Genomic DNA, 10,207 nt, shown 5'->3' with positions numbered 1-10,207 from the left:
TACCATGGATACCATGCCCAGTGAGCGTCAGCAATTTGAAACTAGGTTCTCGCTTTTTAAATTGCAAGACACTCACAAGGCCTTCTATACATCCTCCTGCAGCCAAAATTAACAATCTCCCAGATGACCTCTAAGCCCACCACTTGATGAGCCTCAGAGGCCACTGCAATATCCAGCCTCCTACCATCCACTCTGCAACCCCTGACTGAGCTTCAACCACCTCTCCTATCCTATCCATCACTCGATGATGCTGACCTCATCTCAATTAACAGCGTGAACGTCCTTGCCATTACTGAAATCTGGTTACATCAGGCAGCAGGCCCAGCACTATCCTTAGCCATCCCTGAGGGCTATACAATCATTAGATCAGACACAGATGCCATCAACGGAGGCGGAGTAGCTTTCATAGCTAAAATGCACCTGGGTCTCAGAGCCAGCTCCCATGCCAGCTTCCCGTTGGCGGAACTACTCTCATTTAAGCTTCCCCTCTCAGCTACCCAACCGATCCTCTTGCATCTCATCTACCGTCCTCCTAGTCCCATCTTCTCCTTCGAGGAAGATATTACAGAACTACTAACTAACAATTCTAAACCATGCTTGCAAATTATTCTGCTTGGTGATTTCAATTTAGGTCTCCACGACCCTAATGACCCCAATGCTACTGCACTGGAGAATTCCATTTCCCAACTTGGTTTTACTCATCGCATCACAAGTCCCACGCATAACAAAGGTCGAACAGCGGACTGGCTGGAAGACCTCAACTGCTCTACTGTCATCCTCCACATTAACCTACCGCATGGTCTGACCATCATTGCATCTCCTTTTCCATTCAGGCGAATGCATCCCCTACACTAAATTCTACCATTGCACCTCAAATTTTCAGTAGAAACAATAAGAACATAATGCTATAAAATGTACGTCCTTTGATACACGACATCCTGGACCATCTAATTACAAAGACCTAGATTCTATTAGTCTAGTCGACCTCTTTAACGCACACTTGACTCAGCTATAAACATCATTGCCCCTAGCAAGTAAAAAAAGCCAAACCTACAGCTCACCTGAACAAATGGTTCACACCTGAACTAAAGATCCTTCAGAACGCCAAAAGTGTTGCTGAAACCACATGGAGAAAATCGCCCATCCCCACCAACAAGTTGCTATTTACTTCTGCTTCCTCTATTTACAAATCAGCCATTCACAACACTAAAAAACAGACCTACAACAATAGAATCCTAAACCCCAAATTCAGAACCAAGGAGCTTTTTAGCATCTTAAGGGAATTGGCATCTCCGGCCCCACCCACTGAAGCCTGTGTGAAAGACGAAGACTGGTGCGCCAAAATACAGAAAGCTCTCACGATAAAATGTCACTGCTACAAACTAAAATCAAGTGAAAAAAGAATAGTTTGATCAATAGCTCCCATTCATTGAACTATCATGTCCTTTCTTTGCCCACCTTTCTCCTCATGAGTCTCAACTAATAAAGTTTAAAAAATTATCAAAGGTCTTAAACCCTCAAGATGCAAAGGAGATATCTGTTCGGCCATAATCATTAAGGAAGGTGCCAAGGACTTGGCACCAGTCATTGCTACCCTGATTAACTACTCCTTCAAGACCAGCTCAGTCCCTAACAACCTCAAGGAGGCATGGACCATGCCTCTCTTAAGAAATCCTAACTTGGACCCGAATAAACCCACCAATTACAGGCCCATCCCTACCGTCCCCTTCCTCTTAAAAATACTAGTTAGAGTGGCCTATCTACACATCCAGGAACACCTGGAGGACAATAACTTACTTGCCTGAGACAATCTGGTTTCAGGCCAAGACATGGCACAGAAACAGTCCTCCTGGATCTCAAAATCCAAACGGATGAGACCAAGTTGTTGATCACCAGATCCTCACAGATCACCTGACTACAGCAGTTGCCTTCTTTAGCAACGCTTCTAACTGGATCCAGTCATTTCTCTCTAATCAAACTACTAGGCTCTCCACACCCTCAGCCTCAGCTGACCATATCCCCATCCAGTGCGGCATCCTGCACGGCTCTTGTGTCTCACTACAATATCTTCACAAAGCTCCTCTTCAACCGTCTTGGCAACTTGGGCATCACTTACACGAATTACGCTGATGATACCCAAGTTCTCATCAGACTGTCAGGGTGCTATGAAGATGACTCTAAACTTATCAATTACATGTACCTAGAGATGCAGGCATGGATGGCAAACCACAGCCTTTGTCTCAATGACGAGAAGACGGAGCACTTATCGTTGAATCTCAAATACGGCTAAACAAACTAGACCCCCGTTACACATCCTTTGGCATCTATGGGAACTCGATTAAAGTTGCCAAGGAAATCAAAACATTGGGAGTCTACCTAGTCTCAACCCTCTCGCTCAAGAAACAAGTGAGAGCCACCACCTCAGCTACTGCTTACACTAACAAGCTCATTAACACATGCAAATCATTTCTATCTCCTACCAGTTGTATCACGTTAGCCAGGACCTAGTACTATCCAAGATCAATTAGTGTAACACCTTGTTCCTCGGCTCCTCTGAACGGATCCTGAACAGGCTTCAGGTCTTACAAAATGACACCTTAAAATCTGTACTGAACATCCTTAGAGCCAACCGTATCACCAGTTTTAGACAGCACACCCACTGGCTCCCAGTGCACGACAGAATCTCTCTCCGCATCTTAGTCATTACCGATAAATGTCTGTCAAACTCGGCCCCCAAGTATGTGTCATACAAATTCTCCAAACACCAATCAACTAGACCCACCAGAACTCAGTACTCACACTGCCTCACAATTCCAAGGTTCAAATTGAAAAGAGATGAAACCAGGTACTGGTTGCGAAATCTTGGAACTCCTTCCCTCTCACCATCAGAACAGAAACATCCTTCTGGACCTTCAGAGCCAAAGTAAAGAGTTGACTCTTTGATAAGAAACACGAACAGACTAAATATTTATGTGCCTTGTTTTAATTTATTCTACTTTACCTTTGTATCACTGTATGCGTGGTACTGTCGCCTAAACTGTAACTTCCGGCGTCTTTCCCACATGCTCACTTGTACTTATCTTGCATCTCGACTACCTTGTAACCACCAGTCGTCCTGCACTTAAATTAAACTAAACTAAACACCATTCCTTTTTTGTCTGTCATTGAATCTGACTGTTCGCAGCATTATATTGTCTGCTTTACTACCGTCAGCTGAAACTCTCTATTTTGTGTAAAACAACATTTTCTACCTTTCGGAATCCTTCGTATTATCCTCTCAGGTGGCCATCCCATGCTCATAAATCTTACTTCTCATAAATCTCTGCTCATAAATCTTACTTCAGGCTCATTTAGTGCATTTGACAGCTCGCCAGTGCAAGCTGACATGCACACTCTTGTTTTCGTTTGGATTGTGTGTTTATAAGAACTTGACATGTTGTTGTTCCTCGCATCAAAGGAATTTAAACAATTTTGAATATTCACGCGCCCGTTGGGTTGAGGACAGAAGTAGCTGTTTTAATATCAATATTTTCTTAGGTCCTTGTGTTTTATATTACTTTTTTTGCTGCATCGTTATTTTCTCAACAATATCACATAACACCGGAAGACGTCTTGCGTTATACCGATTTTGAAAAAAGGCAATAAACTTGATCGAAAAATTATAGACCCATCACACTCCTTGATGCCGGAAGTAAGATTTGTGCAGCATTGATATTAAAGGAACTTGAGAGTGGGGCTGTCTAAGGGTTGCTTTAAAAAAAGGGCTTTTGGAGAAATATAGGCACAGAGTGCCATGGGTTCATAATAAACTGCCTAGAGAATTCGGCCTGGAGAAAAGGCTCAGTACCCATATATATGGTGTCCTTAGATTAGCCTTTGATTTAGTGGATAGACACCTTTTGTGGTTGAAGTTACACAAATGGGGAATGCCGACAGACTTACTAAGTTATAGTTAACCTTCATATTAATACGACAATTCAGGTCAGATTGAGTCAAATGGTCTTTGTGAGGGGTCAGTAACGCAAGGCGGACAACTGCTTGTGTTTTTCTCAGAATTAAACATGTTATTCAGAATAAAAAGTGCAATAAATCCTTGCTAAACCTACTCTAACAGTTTTCTACCTATTTTAAGAGCTAAGGAGATTTACCTAAATCTGTTTCATGGAAGTGTTTAATAATGGCGCAATCCCATAGGAAAGCGTTCCATGAATCAGGCCCCTACTCTAAGAGCTAAGGATGATTTACTCTGAAAACTTTCAAAGTAAATCATATCCAACATAAATGAGGGAATCCCAAACAACTGGTAATTTGGATGACCTTCAGCTGTCCTGGGTAAATCCCTCCCCTGGGATTGTTCAAAGTCAATTTCCCCCTAAGGTTCAAAAAGAAAAGTAAAGTCTTGAACCAGTTCTTCTAAGTTCCAAATGAAACAAAAGTTCACCAAACAAAATTCCACTGGTAACAGTTCTTCAGTTTTCTGTTGAAAGGTTCCCCTTCTACTTCCAGCCAAGAAAATAGCATCAATGGTAATCCTGGATGTCTTCCTTCCAAGATTGCTTTGCCACAGTTCAAAGGAATAGATGAGCAACTTCGCCTACAACTCTACAAGTGTTGTAACCTTTGTAGTACAACTGTCTCTATATAAAAGACACATTTGTGGATATATGTGTGTGTCTGTTCAAAATATTCAGCATACTTCCCAACATGCTACAAACCTGACATTTGACATGTGGGTAGGTTCCATGGTGCAGACAATGTAACAAGTATAAAATATAAATTTGGCTAATTGCCGCAAATCTTGGATATGTGCGTGTGTCTGTTCTAAATGTTTAGCATACTTCCAAGCATGCTACAAACCTGAAATTTGACATGTGGGTAGGTTCCATTGTATAGACAATGTGAAAAGTACAACATATAAAAAAAATGTACACGCCCTGCAATGATTGGACATGTGTGTGTGTCTGTTCGAAATGTTCAGCATAGTTCCCAACATGATACAAACTTGACATTTGGCATGTCTGTAGGTTCCATGGTGTAGACAATGTAACAAGTATAAAATATACCCTTTTCTGATTTAAGTATTATAGCGTTCTGCAATGCTTACCACTGCCATATGGCTCTTCACGCCATGGTTCTGGCGTAGTTCTACGTTCAATGTTCCTGAAGTTCAGCAGTTCATGAAAACTTCAGCAGTTCATTGTTTCTAAACGTCTCACACTATCAGCGTTCTAGCTGACAATAGCGGCACTCACTTTTGAAGTCATGCGGATGACACAATACAGTGATCTTTTAGTAATGTGGGTGACAGGAAACAGTACGTCTCTTTAATAGTGTCAACAATTACATTGTCCATCACATTGTGGCAAATCTTTCATGATAATTACAGAAACGTAATTTCCGACGGAAGTTGATAAATGTATGAAATCTCACCAGTACCAAGCTTACATGTGTCAGCCGTAAACGTATGGGTACAGCACTTCAAGGTTACACTCTTCAGCCCTACACATACAGTACTTATGTTGAGGTCGCTGCTACCTTGGCTGTAGATCGGGACGCCAATAATGTTGCTGCACAATGACAAAGCTCCAACTCAAAGTAGCTGGGACCAATTTACGGAATTAATGCTTTTCTCATGGTCGGCTTTATGTGGCTTGCTCTAGAGACGGAAATAAAGACAATTTGTTCACAGTAGCTCCTAGAGGAAAGACTAGCAATATTGTCTACAAAAGCATTGCTTTACTTCACTAAATAAACTTGTGAAGTACGGATACACCTGCTAGTTTATTATTATTGTCAGGGTGCTTCTTCTTGGGCTGTTGTTTTCCACTTGACAATCCTCCGTCTAATACTTTTACTGTGGAAACAGACTCCTTGGTTCCACAGTATGCCACTACTTCAACCAACGTCAATGTGATATCCACTGACAGTATTATATACAACCAGAGATCTGGTATTTCTGTTTCATCTTTATATTTCAGGATGGTTAGGCAATTTAAAAGACAAGACACTTCGACCTTTGCAGGTAGGCAAGGAACTCTTTTTTCCTAAGCTCCAAGAAAATGACAGCCTCTTTGCTCCTTCGTTCTGCCTTACTGCCAAAGGGATAACCTGCCTCTGCTTCCAGACTGACTTTCTCTCCAATTCAACAGTCTCAGCATTACTGATTATTTGTTTAATCTTTTTACAAGCACCCAATTCCCTTCCCCAGCTTTGTTCACACCTTCTTTGTTCCAGTAGCTACCTTGAAGCTGTATTGTCACACTTCCAACTTCATACAGCAATGTAATGCTTGCATCAGAGGAAACTGGGCCTTTAACAACTTTATCAGCTGGGTGAGTAGGTTTAAACAGGCTTTTCTGCACTATAGAAAGGGTTTTCCTCTTGGTTTGGGTAATGCTTGCTCGTCTTGTTAATGCAACAACTTTGAAGTTCAAAGAATGCTTGTTCGTAATGTTACAAAGTTATATCTTCAAAGGAGAGAGAAACAGATTTAGGTAAACACGACCACTCCTTAAGGTAGATCGTTAACCTTAAATGTCTGTAAGGGTTTGTATTCCCACGTCTTACCACAGAGAAGCTTTCCCACTCCGATCGGGAATCACAATTAATCACACGCAACCTCCCTTTGATATCGTAAAACCTGTACTGGCCTTCTCAACAGGGAGTTGCCTTCACTCCTCTGCAATTACAGCCACTCAGTGCACCTGAGAAGATATTCACTTTCAGCATGCCTCTCTCAAGGCAGCCACAGCAAGGCAGGGTTTGTGCACTGTAGGGTATTTTGTGGAGATTTGGGGCCTGACGGTATTTTCTTACCGCTGAAAAATAACTTAGCAACAATCACTCCTTGTATTCAGATTGGGCCATGTACAACAATAATACAGTGGACATGCATTATTTCAGCACACAGACATGCGTATTTGGTATGCGTGGTTGGTATGCGTGGTTGGTGGTATTTTGGTGAGCATAATTCCCTTGTTTTATTTGTGGCCCCAATATCCAGAACCCCTTATTTGTGTTTAGATTTTTCGTGTAATCACTAGAGAGACCTCAGGCTTGCATTTCAGGAACACCACATTTTAATTTTTAGTGTGCCACCATGGGCAATTTCTCTCTGTCTTATCTATGGCAGCGAGCTATCATGTGGTATTTTCACTATCTTATATACGGTAGTGAACTATGTCCTGGGCCTCCCTTTTTGCCGACTCATAGACCTCCGACAAACTACAACACACACAGTTAGTTATAATTGCTCATACTGAATCACATTGTGCACACGGCTGCAGCCAAATTTGATGTTTAGCTACCTTGAAAATGACAATTGCACTGTCTAAACATCTCCCCACATCATCAGCACTGTATTGGTAAATATAAAACACACCACCCGTCTGCTTTCAAATATGTTTGTGTATTATAAAAGTTGCATTTAAACACGATCTCACTCTTTACAGAAATAAATAAAATAGCACAGTAACAGCATTGTCTGTGATACACTGAAAAGAGAGTGGCGGAGACAAGAACTCAATTTGCAACATTAAACATGTGAGTAAAGCACAGGAATCTCCTTTCCTACACTGACTGAATATTCTCGTACACACTCAGCCCCCACACTTCTGTAATTACCTTATCTGTTCAGCATGAGTTTTCTCCAGCTGTTCTCTTTTTGAATTTGGCTCCCTTGAAGATTAACCCCAGTGAAAACAAGCGTCTTTCGTTCTCAAACCGGGGTTATTGCCTGGAATTCTCAGCTTTTGCAGAAGAAATGCTTCAGCCAGGAAACAGGTCCTTCTCCCAGCTCTGCCAAATCTCGATTGTCCTCCCCCTCTCCTCAAGCTCCCCCAGCAAAACTCTAATCACTATCTCTAGCATGATACTTGCTATGGCGCTGCTCCAATCAGAATCAATCATGCCATCTCCTCCCTCACTACACAATGGCTCATTTCTACAGTAACCATTTGTAACCAACTGATTTCCTGTTCCTTCGAGCCCTTTGCTTCCTGTAGTTATGTGGACAGAGCAGCAGAGAAAAAGAAAAAAAATGAATGTGCGTTTAAAAGTTCACTTTCAGAGTAAGCCTAATTCTGCAGTGGAGACACATTTTTATTAGTGGGTTATGTTAAATGCAGTTTTATTAGTCAGGTTAGTTATTAATAAGGTTAGTTATTAATTTTCAAATGTGTCTCTTGCACCATAGGCATTTCAGGTGAAAAATAGTGTGCATTTTTGAATGTGCACGTGTGCTTTTAACTGTAAAAATAGATTTTCATCTTATATGTTAAAATCGTTTTTGACTGAATAGCCTGTCTTTACTTATATGTCCATGTTAATCTAGCAACACATATAGCAATGCACCACACCCATGTGGTGGTGCTGCATCAAAAAAAAAAAATTGCTACCTGTGCAGTAGTGCTGTACTCTGTGCTGTAACACGCCAAATATCCTTACAGCACTCAGGACTCTCTCATAACTTGCAAGTGGAATATGCTTTCCTTCTGTCGTGGAGTCCCTTAAGTGATCACACTTCCTCATGAACTGCCAGCCTCATGCTCTTCTACTTCGGCTACTACTGCCAGCCTTCCACCTCCTGCTCCTCTCACAACTCCTTCTTTCTTCCCCCTCTAGCTGCAGCATGTTATGCCTCTCAGGTGAGGCAAGCGGGTTCAGGGTCAAATCCTTACTGCCAATTGCCTGACCTTGGCAAAGGCTGTTAGGCCTAATTGCCTGTCCTTCACTTCTGCATGCCTCTTCCACCCGCTTCTTTGTCTCAGCCCCCATGGTATTCTGGGACATGTAGTTCATTCTATTAAAGTTAGGTTTTTCTGCTTATGGTATCATTTTAAGTGTAGATTTAACTCCCTTGGTAATGTTAACAGAGGGGTTGTAGGCTCTTTCATTATCAGAGAAGGTGTAGAGTAGGCAACATTTCTGTCATTCCTTGTAGTGTACCCTTGGTAGTGAGGAGGACATTTATTTCTAGGGATACAAAAGATTTGTTCTTTTGGCATAATATGTTGTGGGTTTACAACCTTACCATTTACTCTCTCAGTTTTACCGGGAGGTTAAGAGATATCAAAATGACAATACGCCGTAACCTCTTCTTGCATAGTGGTGAAGGTATCCCTTTCAGAGGAGAAATACTGCGTCTCTTCCCACAGAATCCCCTCTTTATCCTGGGCCCTATCTCCACCCAGGTTTTCCTCCAAGAGTACACCACCCGCAGGGTTGGAATCAGGAAGCGTCTGCCCTCCCCTGGCCACCTGGGAGGAGACTTTAGGCAGGGCTTTAGTGAGAGATCCCCAGAATTCTTCACAGCTCCCTAACAGATTCTGTTCCCACCTGTACGGGATTAAGACAGGGGTACGTTTTGGCCCCCTCTCCATTTAACGTCTATATTTCGGACATAGATCATTTAATGAAGGCAGCCTTTGTTTCACTGAGGCTTAGCAATCTTCAATGTACCTGGCTCTCTTATGCCAACAATTTGATCTTATTCGATAATACACATATTGGTCTACAATGCCTGATTAGTGCTTTCTTAGAATACATGGCTTCGCATTTTCAAAGAATCAATCCATTAACGTCAAAAGATAAAAGGTTCTCCAGGGTGTAAGCACAGCCAACATGTTCATGGAAAATTGGAAATATAAAACTTGATAATATAGAAAATCTGGTTTATTTGGGCTTTCTGTTCACTGTATGTTCGAATAAAGGATAACGGATTGAGTGCCTAATAAGAAAAGTGGTCATGTTGGCTTCCCAAATGATACAATTGAATACAACATTTGGGAGATTTTCTCTGCTTTCTACTATAACATTTTATATTGGTAAACCTATGCATAAATAAATATATGGTCTTGTTATCATGCCGTTTTCAATATTGGAAAAGTTGGATTACTTTGAGGATATTATTTGGAGGAAAACGCTACTCCTACCGAAGTGTGTCCCTTTAGTGGCTATACACCATGAACTTGGATTGCAGTGGTTAAAATGTAGGGTTATATGGAAACAACTGCTGCTTTACAAAAAACAATCTTATAGAAAACAATACCGCTGGCAAGATATTCCATGCCTTTGTTAATACAAGTAGGCAATCGATTGTTGATTTACAACAATGCTCTCTTGATGCTCATCTGGGGTATGGTCAAAAGAGAGCCAATGGGACAGTAGGAACCAGACAGTGGAAACGTATTTGTTAAAATTTCAGAAT

This window comes from Ambystoma mexicanum, chromosome 3p, assembly GCF_040938575.1.
Source record: "Ambystoma mexicanum isolate Mex_15411 chromosome 3p, UKY_AmexF1_1, whole genome shotgun sequence".
NCBI lineage: Eukaryota > Metazoa > Chordata > Amphibia > Caudata > Ambystomatidae > Ambystoma > Ambystoma mexicanum.
This window is presented reverse-complemented; position numbering follows the sequence as displayed.